General features: G+C 43.2%; 1 protein-coding gene across 7 annotated transcripts in view; it reads right to left on the bottom strand.

The window, feature by feature from the left end:
• MEAK7 (MTOR associated protein MEAK7) overlaps positions 1 to 21,926 on the bottom strand; it is a 254,710-nt gene that overhangs the window by 197,771 nt on the left and 35,013 nt on the right. For 2 of the 7 annotated variants that reach the window (XR_013603851.1, XM_078671084.1), the window contains exon 2: positions 9,565 to 9,598. The exons of 1 other annotated variant lie outside the window; for it this stretch is intronic. The gene's annotated coding sequence lies outside the window, so the exon portion shown is untranslated. Of the gene's footprint in view, positions 1 to 1,146; positions 1,237 to 9,534; positions 9,599 to 21,926 lie in introns of those variants that run through there. 4 more of the 7 variants (XM_078671083.1, XM_078671085.1, XM_078671082.1 and 1 more) reach the window with 4 other exon arrangements.

The raw sequence follows: 21,926 nt of genomic DNA, 5'->3' as shown, positions 1-21,926 counted from the left end.
CAAAATGGGTATCTCGATAGGCACACATGGAGTAAGTGTCTTAGTCCTACCAGATACTCCCAGGCTCAGCTTCACTTGACTTTAAGCTTAATGTCTACAGAGCAAGATACTATGGTTTGAACAAAATATGTTTGACTAGGGGCACTATGACAGGGCTGCCATGCGTGTCACTGAGAGCGTAGTGTATGAATAAGATATATGTGCATGGGTGACTTAGATCCTGTGTTGTATGCACTTGTGGCACAGGTCACACCTTTTGACATATGCGGCACCTTTACATGAACAACACAAACATACAATCCATTTTTTTCTAAATGAGAGAAATTTAAAGACCAGAAAAATATTCTAAAACATTTTCATAATATTGAAAAAGAATGTACACTTTAAATTTCTTCTACTTGAAAAAATTGCTGTATTTTTCAGTTATGAATAGGGCACAGTGTCCTCCAGCCACTGAGAGCTAGATGCCTACAGTGTGCAAAGGCAGCACTTTGAAATGAATATATGAAGTTACTTCACATGCGTTTACAACACATGCCTTTACAACGCGGTCAGTACAACGACCGCGTTGTTACTATGCGTACCATTACAATGCAAGTCATTACAACAACTAGCTGTAGGGGGCTCTGGAGTTTGGAATAGTATAATTTACAATTCCAATTCCAGTCTGTGCAACAATAGGGAAGGTGTTGGATTTGAAATCCAACACTTAAAGCTCCCTCCAGCAAGTCGTTGTAATGACTTGCGTTGTAATGGTATGCCTGGTAACAACGCAGTCGTTGTAATGGCACCGCGTTGGACCAACAGTGTTGTAAACGTTGTTTCCCCTTTGAAATGGGAGACAATTAAACTGAAGTGTTAACTTTGTGTTTATTTGGATTTCATAAAAGTCATCATTTAAATTTTCTCCCATTTCCAAGTGTCACATTTACAAAGACCAGGCATCTTGCTCCCAGTGGCCTGTAGACACAGTGCAATATTTAAAACATAAAAAAGTAGCCATTTGTTTAAATGGAAGAAAATGAAGAGTTAACTTAATCATTAAGGTAACTTTTAATGTTCATTTTCTCCCATTTAAAAAAACATCATGTTGTTCTCATGCTCCAATATGGATTTGACAAGGACATTTACTTAGGAGCTAAATACCTCGGTGCTTCAGTTCTTCACCTCTAGGCCCCAGCCTGGGTCATGAATCTGACTGAGCACTGCTCATTATCAGGGCCTGCTATCTGCAACCTGATGACAATAAAGTAAAATAAACAAAGAATTCTCTTAAGTTTAAACAGGAAATGTGACCATGTGCTTATTTAAAAATAAACTCAAGGCTATGAGGTACTCAGAAGGTGTCTGTGAGCTACTGGTAGCTCATGATGGACTGGTTGGAGACACCTGGTATAAGCAACATGGGCTGGAAATTTGGGAACAAAATATAGATTGCAACTCCTCCATTGGTCTTTCTTGCCCCTCCCTTTCCCAACCCTCCTACCCCCTCACCCCCCAGCTTTAATTCAGCCTGCCCCAAAGGCTCCGGGTGGAACCCTGAACAGTTTGTGCTGTTACAGTGAAGCAGCTACCCGGGACCAGGTTAGATGACAGACATCTAGAACATAGAAAAGCTTGGGCTGCAACCAGTTAACTGAGCTGGGAAAGCATCCAAAAAGCAGACCCGGTTTGAATGCTACTGCTCAGTTAACGTTTTTGAGCACATACACCAATGGACAGGACCCAATCTGTTCTCTCTGCGCTTTAAAGGACTATGATATGCTCCTGATAGCAGATTTGAGCCAAAGCTTAGATGGTAGCATAAAGTTGGAGTCTCCTAAGATGTCGATCAGCAAGGGTCAATGGCCATGTAGGAGGGGGTACAGCCCATGTTGATGAGAAAAACTAAGTGGCAGCGCTGTTATAGGATTATTGTAGGTGAAGGTGACGGACTATAGTTCACTATTCACAGATACGCTGTAAATAAAGCTGGCTGGCCGAGATACATCGCTTTAGATCATACTTTCGGCCTTCATCCTATGAAATGGTTGCCGGCAATGCTATATGGTTTCATCTTGTTCGGACTACCCTCAGTTACTATATATGATGCTGAACATCTGAGCACTCTGTGTCATATGCAAAAAATAAATATTTAAGTCAGAAATGGGTTTGCATAGGTTAACTCCTACATTTGGCCTAACATTCTGACTTTGTATGCATTTCAGGAGTCCCGGTGTCAAGCTTCAAATGATGACAGACTACAGGAGTAGTCACATGCTCAAGTACATTCCCATACAAAAATGTAATGGGTGTACCTTTCAACATGCATATTACTAACTAAAGTTCTATGATGATTTTTTTTTCTTTATTCATAGGGAGTAAAACACTTCTATCCTGAAAGAATCTTTTCACTGACTCACCTAATGAATATGGGTCTTGAAGATGGTAGCTCGCCATCCTCACCCTGAAAATGCATTTACACTTGTACTTGACAGGAAGGAAAATGATATGCAAAAGCTTGGAGAATAGCAATGTAATTCTGACCTTTGATCAACTTTAAGAGGTATATTCAGTCAACAACAACCAGAAAGCCTCTCCTAGCATTACATTTCTATCCACAAAAGCTTATCCTACTAGCATAATGTTTGAGAAAATACCATTTGCAGCACCCTGTCTACACATAAAAAGTGTGCAACACTTACACTTTCAATGGTCCTTTCTGGACGAAGGTAAGCATAGTTTTAGTAAGAAAAAAAGCTAATGGTCACTTAGCTTTGGCTTCTTTTTTCAGGTCAGAGGTGCATTGTTGCAGCCCACAGCAAGTCACGCCACACGGTAAGCCTGAACATTAGAAGTTGTGCCAGCCCTGAGCATTGCATATTTATATGTGGTTTCTTTCCCCCTTATCAGCTACTGCAAAACCTAAAAAAGGATAATCCCCGGGAGGCTCTTCCTTTTGGGTAGTTTAGATTTCTACTTTTAGAAACGTAATCACCCTACATAGAGCCTGAATTCCCGTCAGCTCTCTTATCTTCCTGGGCTAGGTCGAGAACTGAAGATTTGCCCAGCCAGCATGATTCTCTTAGCATACAGCTTGTTGTGTTGTGTGATAAACCATTCAGACCAGATGGCACTTGGACCTCTTTTTAGAGTCCAGGAAATTCAGAGGCTTGGGAAGTTGGCCTCCGCTGCAGCTCACTCCTAGTCCCTGCTCCAGCCCTGCAATGTCTGCATGTTGGACTGGAGAAAAATAAACTACATATTCTGTATTTTCTTTTCTACAGCCTCATCCTCGCAAAGAGAATAACAATCTTCTTGGCTGCAAGTGAAGGATAGTGTTGGCCTCTACAGCTCAGTTCTCATCCATAGGAGGAAGAGACCAAGCCAGAATTCAGTATATTGACAGTATCAGTCTAGCAACAAATGGTCATTAAAATTTGATCCATGGCTAGCCTAAAGGACTTACCCCTGTGGAATAGGTTCGGTTCAATAAACTACATGCCTGTAAATGGTGATAAATCTATCACTGATTGGAATTAATGGCCAAACGCCAAGTGGTGCCCTTGACCTTAAGAGACGTCTGCCCTCTGTGCATTTAAAAAAATGTAAATAAGATCTTGACCAATAGGAACACAATTCTTCAAGGTACATCTAAGAAAGTGGTCTGTGATATAATAAAACCAAGGTGTAAGGTGGAGAAATATTAAAAATAATATTTAAACCAAAATGCAGGTAAGAATGAGTTTCTTGGAGCAAATGTCGTGGGGGTTGGACAGGACAACCTACACAATCTTCCCCTTAACTGGATGCTATCAACAAACTGAGAGAAAACAGCCTGAGGGAAAGGGGGACTAGTCTGGTAGCATACAGCTTCAGAAACTAAATTTATAAGGCACCGAAGAACATGAGTAACCCAGCCTAAATTAATGTACAGCACTACCCCTCTGAAAGGTACTTAAGAAATATTTTAAAAACCACAAAAAGAGTGTGCAATTAAATAAAGCATGCCACCTTCAGAAACAATCAGTTGGTAGCATTGGGCAGTGCTGCACTGCAAGTAAATGTTTCTGATAATTAGGCTAATAAATCTTGATCCTGAATGCCGAAAGCCATTCTAGCTAATGGGCGAGGTGCTTCCACGGGTGGACTAGTGCACTATTGCCACCCGAAGGAAAACGAAAAATAGGTAGATAATATAAAAGTAATACCATCTTCAAGATATTTTGCGAATATCAGCTAATTTCTAGAGTGCAAAGGTTTCTTCTGCAGAATTAGGTCCACCTGTCATCGCGCTTCAGAACCTTTATACATTTGGCAGGAACAATTTTACACTGTACAGTACATAATTGTTGACAATTGTGAAACTTCTGATGTTCTCAATTAAGTTTGGCCTTTTTAGATCCGCCTACAGACGATGTCGTATATATACACATAAGGAGTCTATACATTACAGGCACATTTTGCTCCATTTACATTGGGAATCACTAGTTCGCTGATAGGCATTTTAAAGAAACGAACATCTACTTATCCTTTTCCTATATAATGCATAAATATACACCAATACATTGCAGCGCCAAGACGCCCACGGGTATACGCTGCGCTTAATAAATTGTAAAAAATAAATAAATAAATAAATAAATAAATAAATTGCACAATATTTCCGGTGTTGCCAACAAGCTAGTGCTGTCAAACTCCACAGAGCTAGTGGTTACGATGCTGCACAAAAACCACCTTGACTCTTTGAGCCACATAATAAGAGCAGAATAGGGAACAATCAGTTTTGATGTGTCTTCGATTTGTTGTTCTCATTAATATACCAACAGTAGACTGGCGGTATAGATTTTCAGGCAAACAACAGATCTTGGTCAAAACAAAAGTTATTTCTGTATTTCTGAGCTAGAAATAAATACATTGCACAGTGCATGTGAAACATCATGCAAAGAGGCTGTTTAGAACTGGCCGAATTTTCAGGTTTATCCCCAAAATGTTGCCTCCTATTTTTCTGACCCTGTTTTTGTTGGCTTTAGGATTCTGGCCAATTTACCACTGCTAATCAGTACTAAAGTGAATATGCTCTCTTTGTAAATTGTGATCCATGATTGGCATATATGATTTACTGGTAAGTCCCTAATAAATTGCACTGAGTGTGCCAGGGCCTGTAACTCAAATGCTACAAGCGGGTTTGCAGCACTGGTTGTGCACCCACATAAGTTACCCTGTAAATGTGTCTCAGACCTGCCGCTGCAGTGTCTGCACATGCAGTTGAAAACTGCCATGTCGACCTGGCAAGTGAACCCACTAGGCAGGCCTTTACCTTCCCTTTTTTTACATATAAGGCACCCCTCAGGTAGGTCCAAGGTACCTCCATGGGCATGGTGCAGTGTACGTGAAAGGTAGGACATGTACTGGTGTGTGTTACATGTCCCGATACTGTAGTACTGTGTATTTCGTTTTTCACTGTTGAAAGGCTGTCTGTTCCATAGGTTACCATGGGAGCTGGATTGTAATATCTTACTTGTGTACCATTTCACTGGAACAAGATAGAGAAACAGAGTTTAGGCTCTCTAAATTCAGAATATAATTACATGCCTATTAGTAAAGGTGGTTTTTAAATTGTGTGTTTGAAAATGCCACTTTTAAAAAGTGGGTATTTTCTTGCTTTAAAAACTAACTAAAAAACAACACTCCACAAAGGAGCAAGGGTCAAAGGGAAAAGTTTAGAGACTACACCAGATTCAATCCCCAAATCCAATCAAAAACAATATACAAATAATCTGGTAGTCTGACCTCCCCCAGCCTCAGCATAACGACTGAGGTACCGACGGAGAGGACAGTGCCTCCCTTGACCTGAGTCTGAGCCAGGTGAGGTGAGGTTCAAACCTCACACAGGATAGGTATGAATAACCATCCTTCCTGTACAGAGGTATTGTGAATTATCACAAGTAATGTTACTGTGATAACTATATGTTTTTTGTTCCCCTTGCATATTTGTTTCACTGTTTTCAATTTGCACTTTTATGCAGTAGCTCTCATTTGAAGGTCCTGAAGAAAGCCGGGGTTCTGTGACCCAGAACGGCTGAAACTAGTAGACCACAACATCCGGCAGATTTGTTACATGCTGACACTTTTTTAGTAAGATCAACAGCAGTCATTAATAAAGTTGTTTGGATTGCTGCTGAACCTTTTTTAACTTCACCTACACTTAGTTACTTTCCTTTGCACTGCATTATTGATTGTTTCGGTCAGTATACCTTTTGGATAATTAGGCTGTCAATCTTTCTTTTCCTTTCTTCATTGGTCTCTTACAACACCTACTTCACCAGCCTCTGGCTTGCTGCCAGTAGAACTGAGGTGACAGGGGTACCTTTGGAGTTCCAAATGATGACACTGGCCACTAAGGGCAGTTGATGGAAATCCTTATTTTCTTTTCCCCTCCTCAGGGTTTCTACTGTCATGGAGTCGAGTATGCCACAGTAATGATAGTGGTCACCATTTGTAATTTTTATGGGTGATCAAATTTGGAACCTGTTCCTCCAGTCTCTGTATTTTCTTGCTTTACCAGTCTCTGCTTGTTTGTGTATTCACAGTCTGGTTTTAGAGTGACAGGCACTGGGGATGTGCATTTACTCTAGACAGTCACAATTGGGGCTGATGTGTGTCCTGCCTTGCCTAGGTGACTCATCGCTAGGCCAAATATACCTGATCTGCATTTAGAGTGGTGGGAGGAGTTTCACTAGCACCCGCATAGGCTGTGTTTCCTTTGCACAATGCTGCCTCCAACCCCTGTGGTCAACTTGGACCAGGGAGGAGAGAAATGGTCTGTACTAAGCTCAGAGATCTGAATCAAAGAGAACAACAAGAAAATAGGGTACAAGTATGAGACCTTAAACCCCAGGATTTTAGTTTACTTTTGGAAAAAAGAGGACCCTGCCAAGAAGAAAAGCAGAAGAGCTGTGTGAGGAGTGCCGCACTTTCTGTGTGAGGGGTGGGTTGGCCTGCAGTGCTGCTTCAATCGGTGGCAGAGGAAAAGGACTGACTCTTTTTGCCCTGCTGTGGTATCCTGCTTGAGAAGGTCTCCAATGGCTTGTGTGTGCTTGCCTCCTGTTGGAAGACTCAGGGAGATAAAAGACTTCACCAGATCCTTGCTGGATCCTAAAGTAAACCTGCTTAGAAGGAGAGCTGAAGAACTGTCTGAGGAGCGCTGCCCCTGCTGTGTGTGGGGTGGGTTGGCCTGCAGTTGCTGCTCCTGTCTGAGGCAGGAGAAGACTGGACTGCTCTTCACCCTTTTATTGTAAAGGAAAGGGCTCAATCTGGGGATTAGATTTAGCCCTAAGAAGTAGGTGGTGAGTGCCTTTCTGGTGGGTATATCATTTAAAGCACAGGTGAAGTGCTATATTAATGTCCCTAAAGCTGAGGGAGTGTTTGAACCAGCGCGCTGTGAAACGCTGCTACGTGTGCCTGACTCTCAGGGCACATCACGTAGCAAGCGCTGGTTGAGGCCCTTGTGTACTGCAGTCAGCGCCAATTCTGCTTTCTTTGATTATAGGTGCTGGTGCTGTCCACCAGTGCGGCCTCCCCCAGACAGGGAGCAGCCCGGTGAGGAGTAGCGCCGGCCAGGGGCACCAACTCCTCATCGAAGGATACCAGCACCATCTGCGAGAACCCCTCACTGGAGCCCCGTCATCAGGGAAGCCTCGATGCAACTTCGGCGGGATGCTGCAGCAACTATGGATCAGCACTGGGCCAACGCTACAGCCCCACTCCCCAGAGCAGGATTAACTTGGCAAACCAGCCTTTCCCAGCTCTCCTGAGTGCAGAAGCACACACAAGGGGCTTGCGTGACCCGACATAGGTTGCCGCACCGCGCGTTCATGGGCAGCAGCATCGATTCCCTACACGCGAGGGAAGGACTGGGTGAGGTCTCCCTGCATTGGCCCTGTATTGGTGTTTCCCCCTTCTCCCGCTAGGAAGTGTTTTGAAGCACTAGATCTTGTGTCTTGGACGGGGTGAAGTCTTGGATGGGCTGAAGCCTCAGCGGAGGCCCCAGGTGCTCCGTTTTCTTCACTGCCACAAATTATCGTAATATCGCTAAACGGAGCGCAGAGGATCCAGTACCACACATGGAACCCCTGAATTACCACATTGCATGTAGTACGAGGGCAGGTACACTGTCTCCTATGCTCTTAGGGTGATTTTGTGCAATCTATGTATGGCTGGTGATATTTGGTTTCGTATATCGCATATCATGCACTGATGGTTAATGTATGCTCTTTTGGACTCGCCTGGTATCAGAATATTTCATGTGTTCCATTTCATAACTACTGCTTTTCTTGCCCTGACATGCTAGTGTATGTTGGCTTGATTTTTACACCGTCAGAGTAAAAAAATATTATTTTAGGATTGCCATTATATGCGCAGTAATTGTGTTTTCGTTACATGGACAACTAAGTATGTACTTTATTGCAGGTGATGTTATGACAATTGCCTAGTTGGCAAAGTGATTTATGGTTCATGTTGTTTTGGTCTATATTTATATACAATATATGGGATATTTTTATATAATTTTATGTGGAGTATCTTTTGTGGTGTATTTAGTATGTCACTGGTGTGTGTTTTACACCTTGCCTTTGGGATAAGCCCGACTGCTCTGCCAAGCTACTAAGGGGGTGAGCAGGGGTTATCTTGGGTGTGTAACACCCTTACCCTGACTAGAGGTGTGGGTTCTGCCTGGCTTAGGTGGATACCCTAAACAACCAGAAACCCCATTTCTAACAACTGTGCTATTCATTTCTTTCATAGAAGATTCTTAATGTTTCATTGTGTAAATGATTCATCACAGAACACAGCAAGCTAATTGCATCATTAATCCCAGATTGTATTTCTCAAAGCATTTTTCCGTACATCACTAACAATCAAAATAGCTGAATGATCTTTTAACAGTTCGCTCTTGAATTATGTTGTTTTCTTTTTTGAATCCAGCTACACATACACTTGAATGGATATAATTGACAAGAAAAAAACTGATGAAGCCATACACTATATATTCTTAAGCTATAATACTGGACAGAGGGAGCAGGGTAGTAAGTGTTTGACACGGGGTACATGTAGATCAAGTTAAAAAGTGTGCTAAGTATGACCAAAGTGGGTAGATTATGTTTCATAAATCTTGCCAGAAGGCACTGCCTAATTTATAATGGATCCAACTAGTGATCATAATTGACAATGGTCCAGAACATCATGTATTTTTTTTATAAAAAATAAAAATAAAAATAAAAAATTGAGTTTTATATAGCGCGAACTAGACCAGAGACAAAGGGTATCAGAGCGCTTTCCATGAGCACCAGTTTCGTTACAGATGGACACATTCATTTTTGTTGGGCACAGGGAGATGAAGTGATTTTCCCAGAATCACAGGATGTTGAGCGTCGTTGCCGAGGCTCGAACCCGGTTCCCCAGCTTCGATGTCGACCGCTCTAGCCGTAAGGCTACATCCTCTCCTGTATGTCGTTTGCTTATGAAGTTGCATGAAATTAAATAATACTCGATGTAAACATAAAATTGGAAAGAAATACTTGCAATTACATCCAGGTGTAGCTGTGATGGCTGGAGGATATTTCTAAGAAAAAATAAAAAAGTGAAGAGGAAATATTTACTAGGAGGAGAAAGACTAATCCATAAGTCTTACAATAAAATGTGCACTGCGATCTATGACAAAATGTAACACGATCAGAGAAACATTGGAAACCACTTTCATTACAGTTCATATGATTTTAATCAGGCTCAAGATGTATGCTTAGATCCTCACGATTCGATCCCTGCGGGAGTGGGCTTTTGAGAGATATAGTGTATTTCAACTCCACTCTATGTAGGATTAGAGTCCAAGTCCTACCTAAGATGTTATTGGTAACGTTGTCTGTGCCAAAGTAAGTAAGTGGTTCTCCATTACCATGACATTTTTTGTGGAAATGTTGTACATGTTTGATGTGTAAAAGCCTTTCAGGTATAATGGTGCTGCCAACATAACTGTTCATAAATGGACTTTCTACAATATACATCCAATATTCTATTTTACAAGTAATGAAAGCATGAATTGTTCTCGCACTTTTGATATGAAAGAGAGAACATACTGATATAAGTGCTGTTAAATGCAGGCTTTGCAGTTTCTGCATGGAAAGAAGCCTTTGCATTTAGTCAGCCACACCATCATCTGATTGGCTTTCAAAGAGCAGTACATTAATTCGTCTTTTAAGGATCTGTTTTTTTTATTATTGACTTTTAATTTCGTCCCAGTTTGGCCTTTCAGCATATTATTTGTCAGATGCAAGTGTCAATGTTTGTTGATAACATTGGTGATGTTTCTTTAATCCAAGTTGTAATACCATCATCATGTCAAGCTTTATTTTGGTAGAAATGCCATAAAAGTACATACAGATAAAAATAATATTGTCAATAGAAATATTCAGATTATAATAAACAATATAAAAGCACATACTATACATATCTAAAACCTTTATTAAATCATACATAATTCGTAACTGTCACATAAATGGACTAGCCCAATTGGCGGTATATGAATTAAAGTCAATAAGGCAGATTTAGTACAGTACATACTACTGTGTTACCTTAGATCTCTGGGGAGGTACACAGGTTTTGTTTAACTCTCCAAATTGACATTAGATATAGGGAGAGTGCAAAAGCCATCAATTGACCAGAGTCAGATTTCATACCTCTAAGGGCCACCTTCTGTTTTCTTACACCCAGATTGCAGCACAAAGGTAATATCCTGAACTTTCAACTGTTCTGATTGTCCGGGAAGGAAAATAGAACATGCTCAAGCGTTTCTCCAGGACTGTCACAAGATGGACACCAGCAAAGCTCCACTTTGGTGCCACACGCCCATTTAGAAGTAAAGGAGTGGATGGGCAAACTCCCATAGCAGAGCTGAAAAAACAGCCTCTTGGCTGTTTCAGTCTCTATCTCATTCAGAAATTGTTCTTTAAGAAAAGGAAGGCATCAGTGGGAGAAGCAAGCTTTGTCTGGGGAATACATTGATTCAACCTTTTGTTGCCAATAGTTGGACTTAATGAGCATCTTAGGAGCAATCCAGAAAAGGCTAGTGCAATTTCTAAGACTCATGCACCCGATCTTTGCAAGGGTCGCTTTTACATATCTGAGCCAGGGTGCGTTGCATGAACCGGAATTTGCAATATTTCTTCTAAACCCTGTCAATAGGAGCAAAATTCACGAGTGGCCCAGATTCTTTTCCAAAAGAGGATGGTCTTAATCCTATTTTCTCGGAAATTGGTCTAAGCCCAAGGTGTAGTCTGAGGGAGAGTAGAGGGGTACTGATAAGCAACCCCGTCAGCTGGCACATAAATTGAATTTCAGGTATTAGTAGTGAATTCACATCCCAATGCCCCCATAATTCTGTGCCATACAGAGTAGAACCAGGGCCTAATGATTGTAGATCTGGATGGCCAGTGAGATAGGACGAAACTGAGAACTTTGAGATATTTTTACGATTCCTACAGCTACTTGTTCCAGTTTGAGCCTGTGCTGGGTTACATGGGTGTGCCAGTATAGCTGTTTTGTAAGTGTAATCCCCAAATGGTCAAAAGTGTGTACACGGTCCAGAGGGATCTCATTAGCGTAGGATTGGGTCTAGTTGAATGAGAAGGAGTTCAGGACTATGAATCTAGTTTTCCCTACATTAACCTCCAAACCCCTTTGCCTACAGAATGAGTCACAACAGTCCAATAGTCTCTGGATGCTCGTAGGTGATTTGGAATGAAGTAGGGTATCGTCAGCAAACATGAGCCCTCATGTTTGCCAGGCTCGGGCGTTGTTGTCACATTACTTCAGAAATGGAACTAGACCATTAATATAGAAGGTGAACAGGGTGGGTGTGAGTACACACCCTGCCTGACAACTCTATGGACAGGAATTGAATTGTTTAATTCACCCATTTGGTCGCACCTAACCTGAACAAAATTATTTTCATGGAGTCTAATCATAATATTCAGTAGGTACCTGGGCAACCCCCCTCCTCACCCCCAGCCCCATTTCAAAACAGCACCTGCCAGAGAGATCTTGGAACATGATCAAATGCTGAGCCCAAGTCTACAAAGAGAAAATTGAGACGACCACTAACTAATGTAACAGTTTTCCAAAACAATAACTATAACTGGAACACTTGGTCAATAGTGCTTGTGTGTTCTCTGAAGCCCGCTTGCAAGAGAGTAAGAATTTTATTTGTAGATGGCCACTCTTGGAGACTGTCTAGGATTGTCCTACTAAACAATGTTGTGGAGCTCTGTATAAGGCTTATGGATCTGTAGTTGGTTGGTATGTCACGGAAACCCTTTTTAAAGATGGCAATGATTTCAGGTCCAGCCCAAGTTGAAGGAATGGGATCCCCTCTCAATATGGCATTAAAGATCCCTGCAAAGTAGGAACTCCAAAAGTCACTCTCATCCAAGAACAAGTCCACATGGACCTTATCCAGCCCTGGAGCTCTGCAGGGATGAGTCTCTTGATGGCCATGCTAACTTCGATGGGTTATAGCTGAGGCCTAATTTTGAACAACTGGATCAGTAAGCTAATGCAACATCGACATAAACCGGGAGAGCTGGGCCACTCTGCCTTCACAGAGTAGCCAAACAGCTGTTAACCCTGCCTAATCACTGCAGTTATTCTCAAAGTCTCTGGACAGGGAATATATATACTAGAAAAATTAGTAACCCAATCACTTGCTTGGATGTTATTCTCAATGGGGCAAATAGCCATATTCACTCTTGGAAGACACTTTGTTCCAGACAGATCAGTGGTCCTTCCTCCTAGTAACAACTACCAGACACTCCCATTTCTCTCACTGCCAAATTCTTTTTGCCTTTATGATGGTTTTTCTACAAGCCCTCTTGGTGTCTTGGATTTTCAATCTGTCATAATTCTTTATTGCAATAGCCAAGCTTTTCCTAGCACCTCTGCATGAGGGAGGACTCATCCTTTTCGCTTGATCTCCGTGCATAAGAGATTCCTAAGCTTGTGGAACAGCTGGTTGTGTGCCGTACATGCTCCTTCCTGAGACTCCAGAAGTTTCGATCTCAGGTCAATCAACATGATACCCTCAAAACCATTTGCTACAAGCCTATTGATCTCCCCAATAGACTCCTTGGAGAGCTTCATAGTGCTCCATTTGGCTCTACGCTTGTTATTGGTCATTCTAAGCCTCCTGTTAAATGGCTCCAAGCAGTTTTTAGAATTGGAATGGACTGATAACCCAATGACTAGGGCAAGAGCATTATGGTAATTATTGTGTTGTGGTGTTATGGTCATGTCAGTGAGGTAAGGCCGTAGCCTTACGTCCAGCAATATATAATCAATGAGACCTGTGTTATGAATATGATTGAATGTATGACTGCTGTCTTTGTCGGATGGCGGTCTGCCATTCCATGCTCACAGACCCTAAGTGTAAGTGCATTTATTTGCACTGTCAGTGGTGACCATTTCTTAATGGGCGGAATTTCAAGCCTCGGAATGGACCAAGCACTATCTTCCTCTTCTGCTGTTAAGGCCAAACAGTGTATGTCTAAAGGTTCAAACTGGCAGTTAAAATCGCCCTTCACAATCATCCTTGCTGAAGCAGGTAGTACAGTTAGGTGGACGTTTTTGTAGGTCTATAACCTGAGACTTGGTTCCCACCCCCTCCCCCCACAAAGGCCAACAATAGACATTATATATAACAGGCTTCATTCGAGTGAGTGGTCAATCTGGTACATAAAATGTCTGGGAAACTCAACTTGGCCTCCTTAATTGCACAGAATAAAGTGGTCCAAGCTCAAACTGGGATTCCCCCAGATGGCCTGCCCTACCCAGTAGATACTGCTTCTTGGCTGAAGTTCACAAAACCTAAGCAAAAGAGTTTTTCAGGACCATGTCTCCAGAAAAAGGCACAGTTCAAACTGGTCTATCAATAGATACAACTCGGACTAGATCATTAGAGGCTAGACCAGCTACATTCCAAGAGACCAGCGTGGTACTTGGAACTGATAGGATGGAAACAGGAACTCCATCATCCGGTGTGACTGGAATTGGACCAGAACTCACCACTGTTTCGGAGATGCGGGAATAGATTTTGCCATCACTGGACACACTGCAAGATATTTTAATTTCATAATGGGCATTTACTTCCTCAGATTCAATTTGTCTATTAGATTTACTGTGTACCTGCTGGTCCACCCCTGAAGGGAATAAAGTATAGCAATTACTACCAGTAAAAGGCAAAGGAACAGTACCAAAAATCCCCAATTTGACCAATATTTTGTTATTAGAAGCCCGCACCTAGTCTGGTGCCAGTTAATGTTGGATTGCCGTTGTGTAATAACACCAATAAGTGAAGTATTCTGCTGCCTCCCCACATGACTCACCAAAATAGTAACTAGAGTGTATCTGTTAAGATATCATAGCAATTGAAAAAATACCATTATTGTGCCTAAAATTAACATGGACAGGAGCTGGAAGGTTACAGGCCCTAGACATCTGGCTGCTGGCATATAAGACATATCCAAATATCCTAGAGGCATCAATTCAATGTTACTCCTAGCTATTGGATTGCTCAAATGTCCAAAGAACAGGTACTGCGCCAGCAGCAGAGATCTAAATTAGACTAGAACACAATCAACACAGCAGTCCACCTCCCCTGGCCCAATCCAACCCACCCTACTGGTCAGCGGTATATTACTTGTCAAGATAGGGACTGGCGAACAAGCTAATCCAGTGTTTTATTAAATAGCTCATCAAATGTCTAGCTCTGATCTGTATCTAGGCAAGGTACTCTGGTAAGGATCACCACATAGGGGTAGGAGCCAGGAAGGAGATTCACAAATGGTGGACAATAGCTTTGATGTAAGCCTCCAATTCTTGACTCCGCGCAGGTGGGGATTCCAGGAGGGCTGGTCCCCTCTAAACAGCAGTGGAGCTCATCTAAGCGGGTAGGGGGTGTAAGAGGAGCATCGTGGCATTCCTGCTCTGGGTTCAGTGTAGTCGAATCAGGACCAGGCCTTGTCATGGAGACTGCAGTTGATGGCGTATGACTGGATTAATTCAAAGAATTGCATTGCCAAATACTGTAATGCCTTAGTAGCCAAACAGGTTGGAGCTATCGATGGAGCAGATACCTGCTTCGTGCCAGTCAATCCAGTCTCAATTACTTCTAGTCAGACCACAAGTGAAGAAAGTACTCTAAGAAAGTTCTTTAGCTTTGTCAATACAATACTCCATTAACTGTTCCAACCAAGAGGGTGTGGACTGAAAGGACCCTTCAGGCCTCAACTTGAATAGTAAGTGCAGCTGCTCCAAACAGGTTGATGATCGACATGGACGGATTTGAGTAGCCGCCTGTTGCTAAATTACGTACCACATGTCTAGGTTGTTTGGCTCGGACAGATGGCTGGGGGCTATTGGTATCATTGGGCGCAACCTCCGGCACAGACCCACCTATGACCAATTGGGAGGCAGTTGGTGAAGGCATAGATATATTGATTGGAGAAGGGGAAGAATCTGGACCTAGAGTTGCACCTCAATGAAAGGAGACACCTCTGTAAGCTTTATTTCTGGGCTAACAACCCCATGTCCCTCTGAAACATTCTATCAATTGAGATGCCTTTCACTGGAGATGTTGGCATGGAATTGCTTCATATGGCTTTCCTTTTGCTCATCTTACAGGATGCAGGGGTCCACAAAGCAAAAGAGTGGGAACGGCCTCCTGCAGTGAAAGACAAAACAACATTTTTGAGCCACCTTGCTGTTAAAGAGCCGTAATAAGAGGAGTACGACATCACCAGTAAAGGTCATATTTGCTGGAAAACCCACTTTCCACTGCAAGTGTACAAGATGACCGCTCTCATGACTGGTACACAAAGCCCAAGAAGAACCAACTATGCGCAGGCCACACTAAGCAAGCATAACAGAGGAGCGAGCTGAGCCAAATAACAGGGCTATCAAGGATGAGCCCTCAACAGTACCTTAAGTGCCTACGGTCCCATCACAAAAGTCACTTAACCGATAGCTTGCTGCACAGCCAAGGGGGTCGCCCCGCCCCACTTCTTCCTGGCACTGATGAGCACAGGACAGGCCGCAAGAGGACTGAAGGCACTTTATAGCGCTATCAGTGATATCGGCAAGAACCAGGCAGCCCCTCCTCATAGAGGGAGTAGAATTATGGGACTGCAAGTTCCGGCCTCAAACAGCAGCAACGTGTTCCAGCAGCCAGAAGACTTTTTACAGTCTGCTAAAGTCTCTGCATGCAATATATATTGAACGAATGAGTGAACAAGTGCAGTGTCAGACAGCAACAAACACTTACCTCCTCCCTTGGTCTTTGTTGATGTCCACCACATCCACTCACAGCAGAAACAAGTACCGCACCAGTACAGACTGAGGAGAACTTGAACGGTCTCTGAACCGCTCTAATGCCCTTCAAAAACTCTAGCCTCAGGGTAGAACATGCCTCTCCACTGTCTCACAGAGGTTTTCACGAAGGGTGCCTCAAAAGGATTTACAAGATCAAAGGTTCAAAAGCCCCCCAGAGTCTACATCCGGCTCCAAGCCCCCCACCCAGTCGCACTCAGCTGCATAACCGCCAGTTGTAAGCCTGTTCTCTCCCGACTCCCCATATGAGTTGGACACAGTGGCGGTGACAGCAGTTACCATAGGCTATTAAATTGGAAGGAGAACTTAAGAGTTCAAACGCTGGATAGTTAGGACAACACCCGCAAACTGTGTCAAAGGCAAGAGAGATGGGTGACAAGACACCCCTACAGCAGCAGCAGCTCCTCTGTGAGCGTCTGTGATTTCCGAGGCTCCATCGTGCTCGGCGATCATCTGTCCATGCTGGCGTGTAGGTGGGCATGAGCATGGCAACATGGGGGGCAGTTCAAGTTGTACTACATTATCCAACATAACTATCCCTTGGTTATTTCAGATCTTTGTTTTTAGTATTCTAACAGCATTTATGTACCTAATTACAGGCTACAGACAGTAGGTGATTTGGATAGTTTCTCTCTTACTGTCTCTCTCGCTCTCTCTCTTTCTCTCTCTCGTGCCAATGATCCTTTTGTTTTTTGCTTTTGATATCCAGGCTACAGTTCCTTCATGATATGAATCAGTTCTCCGGAGGGAATGCGCCACTTGAGGCATCATGAATAAATGGTTTCTGGATGCAGGACACCGTTTCCAGCAGTTTTTCAAAAGTCACGTCTCCAAATACCCCATCTTTCACTGTGATGTGAATGTCAATAAAATGCAGGATTTTTATTACTGATCCTGTCCACAAATCTGAAGTTAAAATAATTACTGTTAAGTGTTCTGATGAATGTTGAACGCTATTTTTGTTCCCACACCAAGTTTTTAATAAATCGCCAATGTAGTGGTACCATATCACTACGTATTTGGTGTAGATGTCTAATTTGTCTGTACAAATGATCTACTCCCACCAAGCAATGAGGAGATTGACATTACAGGGAGCTAGTCTTGTGCCGATGGCGATCCCGCATAACATGTCTGTACACTTTTGTTTTGGAACAGGAAGAGATTATTTTACAGGTAAAATCAGGTAGCAGTTCTCTTGCCAAGGGATACCTTGTATTTTGAACACTAAATCTGCCTTGGCTTTAATGTAATAGGGTAGGGATAAAACACGCAAAATGTGATCTACTAATCCTAAGCTAGCTTTGAAAAAGGTTCCAATGTATGAGACAATTGGAAGACTAGAAGGTCTGGTTGGGTTCTTATAATAAGGAGATTGTGGGTATTGTTGCTTGTTCTCATTTCAGATGTGAATACTGTTCTAAATTAACCCTCAATCATGAACACCTGGAACGCAACCACTGCCTGGATCCCTCTCAATCCAGATTTTGAGCCAACCACAGCCCCCCTGGCCAACACCATCAGATTGCAAGGACTCAACATAATTTCCTGTGCAGACACCCAGCTCATCCTCTCACATCAAAAGACCACTGCGCTGCCAGAGCCAGCTTCCACAGATGTATGATGACCATTACCAACGGGATGAAGGACAACTATATCAAGCTAAACACGGACAAGACAGAAGTCCTCGTCTTTGGGAACAACACCTCGCCAGGGAACGAAGCATGGTGGCCTGCAGAACTCAGTCCATCCCCCCGCCCAGTAAGACAACGCCAGCAACCTCGGCATCATCCTGGACAGCAAGCTATCTATGAAGAAACCGGTAAACGCAGTCTCATCTGCCTGCTTCCACACCCTACGCATGCTCCGCAAGATCTTCAGGGGGCTTCCAGTCAACACCTTGGAGGCCCTCATCACCAGCAGGCTGGTCTACGGGAACACACTCTACATAGGAATCACTGCCCGCCTCCTGAAAAAAGTACAGACAATAAAAAACTCAGCAGCAAGACTCATCCTCGACATCCCCAGAAGGACACACATCACACCTCACCTCTAGAAGCTACACTGATTTCCAATCCAGAAGAGATACAAGTACAAGATGCTGACCCATGCATACAAAGCTCTGCATAAAGAAGTACTAGTATACATCAACAAACGCATGACCTTCCACCAACCGATCAGACACCTACGATCAGCCTTCCTCTTCCTCGCAGAAACCCCCAGGATCCACTGAGTCAACAGCGGAGGACGCTTCTTCTCATAACTGGCAGCCAAAGCCTGAACAACCTTCCCCTGCAAATCTGAACCGCCCCATTGCTCCAGCAATTCAGAAAAGGACTCAAGTCCTGGCTTTTCGAATGAATATATCACCACGCAGCAGCTAGCAACTCCTGTGCCTGGAGACCCTCACAGGTGATTTGCCGCGCTTTATAAATATCTAATTGATTGATTGATTGATCTTCCCAATCAAAATGTTTTATAGGGTATTCCATGCAGATAAACAATCTTCCACAAATATTTCTTTTGTCACTAAAACAAAATTGCCACCCTTGTCAGATGGCTTTACTATGAAGTTAGTTTTTCTCTATCATAACATTCCAGATGTCTTTGGTTTTGTTTTGATGCCCAATAGATGTTTCTGCATCCTAACTTTTAGAGTTCCATTATTACGGTATCCTGAAAGACATCTGTAGCACCCATTACTTGTTTTGGAATATACTTAGATCTTTTCCAGAGTCCACTTGGTTCAGTTGCATTAAATTGATTACAAATATTAATGTTGCAGAGTACTAACATTTTCTGAACTTGGCAACTCTTTCATGGTACTTAGAGTTTGTAATGCTTTTAGGATATGTACTGCAAGAACTGCTCTTGGTGATGTATTAGTGTCATCGATCATAGTAGGGTTAGGAAGGTCTTCAAATTGCTTTGCTAATTTCAATTTGCTAAAACAATTTACAATGTTGATCAACATTTCAGTGTAGTCAAGATGCCATGGCATACAAAAAGTGAGACAAAATTGTAAAACTTACCTCTCTTATGAAGTCAGAATATGGTTAGATAAGATAACAAGAGTCATTTCTTTACCATTCGTACCTAGACTGAAAGGGTTTACAGTTTCTTTGAATTGGTACTTTTCCTCCTATTTCTTAGACTTTTCCATCTATTTTTTTGTCTGACTAGGCACTATTTGCCTACATTGTATTGCTTCCCATTCTGTTGAATTTTCAGAGGGTGCCCTCTGGTCTTTCCTCCTGAGGGGCTGACTATTTTAAGCCATACAAATTGGTTTTAATTAAAATTTACAAAAATAAAAATTGCCGGGAATGTGCTTGTTCCTGCAAAAAAGTGTCAGGTTCTGGACTCTCATGCAATCCATCAAGGTGTTCCTAAGAACTTCCAGAGGTAAGATGATAAAACACCATTTGGATCTATCCAAAACTGGGAAACAGGACACAAACCATGGAAGGGAACATAACAACAAATGAGGGTGTTTGTATCCAACCCCTATGCGCAACCATGCGCAGAGGGGCTGGCTTCAGGCCGTGCAGCATTCTAGCTGCACCCAGTCAAAGGCATTGTGCTTCGGAGGGCAATAGCCGGCAGCGGCTGTGTGGGCACATGGCCTGGCCCTGCAATTAACACATGCTATGCACAGAGTGGGGGTATGAAATTAGGCGCAGACTAAAAAATAAAATCACCAGTTATGGGAAGCAACACACACCATAACTTATGTTGCCCACTATGCAGAAAACACACAACAAAACACAGATTTCAAAGGGCACAGGAAAAGACTGACTAATAAGAGCAAAATAAGGCAGGTGCCGAGAGACATAGTGTGGGTTCTGCTGGAAAGTTGCAATGTAAAGGTACTCCTGATGTAGAGGCTGTGTTGTAAGAACTCTTGATGCACTTGCCCACATTCTAGTGTCCTACAGATAAATCTATGGCAGACAATACCAATACTTACAGTGGACTTTGGGTGAGCCCACTGCTAAGCATTAGTTGGCTTTCTTGTCAATCTTATTTGCTTGCATTTCATTCAGTGACATACCTTCCTCCTCTTGTGCTTGTCCCTCCTCTGCAGCAAAGTTTCATTAGCATTATTTTGATGAAGTAACCTGTTTTCTTCCACGGCTCAATGTCAGAAAAGGGAAACAGTTGGAACACCGCGGTCTCAACCACAGGTGTTTTGGCTCCGCAAGCCCTACCACGCTTCCTTCACCAAACATATGCATGGTTAAGGAAATGCGCAGTCTAGGTTCTGGCTGCTGCGGACGGAAGCAGGAAGACCTCGCAGGAAGCAGTGAACTAAGTGGGGCTGGGTGTAGTTCTGGGCGTAGTTCTGAGCTCGGGGGGTTGGGAGCTGTTTTGTGGTAGTTTAGTATGCTGGGGGGTGGGTCAGGGTAGTTTTATGGGCTGCGGGTGGGTCGGGTTTGTTTTGTTGGCTAAAGGTGGGTCTAAGGTAGTTTTGTGAGCTAGGGTGGGGTAGTTTTATGAGCTGGGGGTGGGGCGGGTAGTTTTGTCAGCTGGGGGGTGAGTTGAGGTAGTTTTCAGGTGTGGGGTGGGGGCTCAGGGGGTAGTTTTCAGGACTGGGGGGTGCGGAGCTAGTTTTGAGGGCTGGGGTGGGGGGGTCAGGGGGAGCTGGAAGTAGTTTTAAGGGCTGGGGGTCAGGGGTAGTTTTCAGGGCTTGTGGGGGTTGAGTAGTTTTTTTTAATTAGGTGTTAAGGTATTCGGCCTTGGGGCACGGGGAGGGAATGGGTAGGTTTTAGGGCTGGGGGGGTCGGGGTAGTTTTACAAATAGGGGTTTGCCTAAGGGCAGTGGACGTGGTTGGGGTAGTTGTAAGGACAGCACAAGGGCAAGGGGTGAGAGGGGTTGAGGTAGTGTTTCAAGGTTAGGGACAGATTGGGGGTTGGGAGACGATAAGGGTATTTGGACCTTAGGGTGGGTTGGGGGGGTGGGGGAGGTCGCGACCGTCACCACTCATACCCCTTTACCATTCATGCCTTTACCATGAGATTATGTGGTAAAGGCATGCGTGGTAAAGGAATGCATGGTTAAGATGCATTTGTTGTTTAGGATGCATGGTAGAGGCAGCCGTGGTGTATCCACTTGTGGTTCTATCATACGACCATCAGAAAATTACTTTTGTTTATCTTTCAACCTTCCATGGAGTACCTATGTGTTATTGCTCTATCCTCCTGTGTGCATCTTCACACTTCATATCCTTACACCCCCACCATGCTCTCTGTGCTGTTTCCTACACACCACAAATTGATAGAAATTGGTACATTGCTTCTCCAGCTCCTCCCCATCTCACTCCGCTTATGTGCTTTCTTATTATTTTGCTACAACCACTTGGCAGCATTTAGTTTTTTCCCACCCCCGCCCCCTCCCCAAAAAAACTCCCTTGTTCACTCCACAGTTGCTCCCAAAACTCTCTCGGCTTGTGTAATTTTTTTTATTTTTTATTTAGTTGTCGATCTTCAGTGGTATTTAATTTTTAATCCCAGACGTT

The sequence above is a fragment of the Lissotriton helveticus genome, chromosome 12 (assembly GCF_964261635.1).
Source record: "Lissotriton helveticus chromosome 12, aLisHel1.1, whole genome shotgun sequence".
Classification (NCBI taxonomy): domain Eukaryota; kingdom Metazoa; phylum Chordata; class Amphibia; order Caudata; family Salamandridae; genus Lissotriton; species Lissotriton helveticus.
This window is presented reverse-complemented; position numbering and strand designations above follow the sequence as displayed.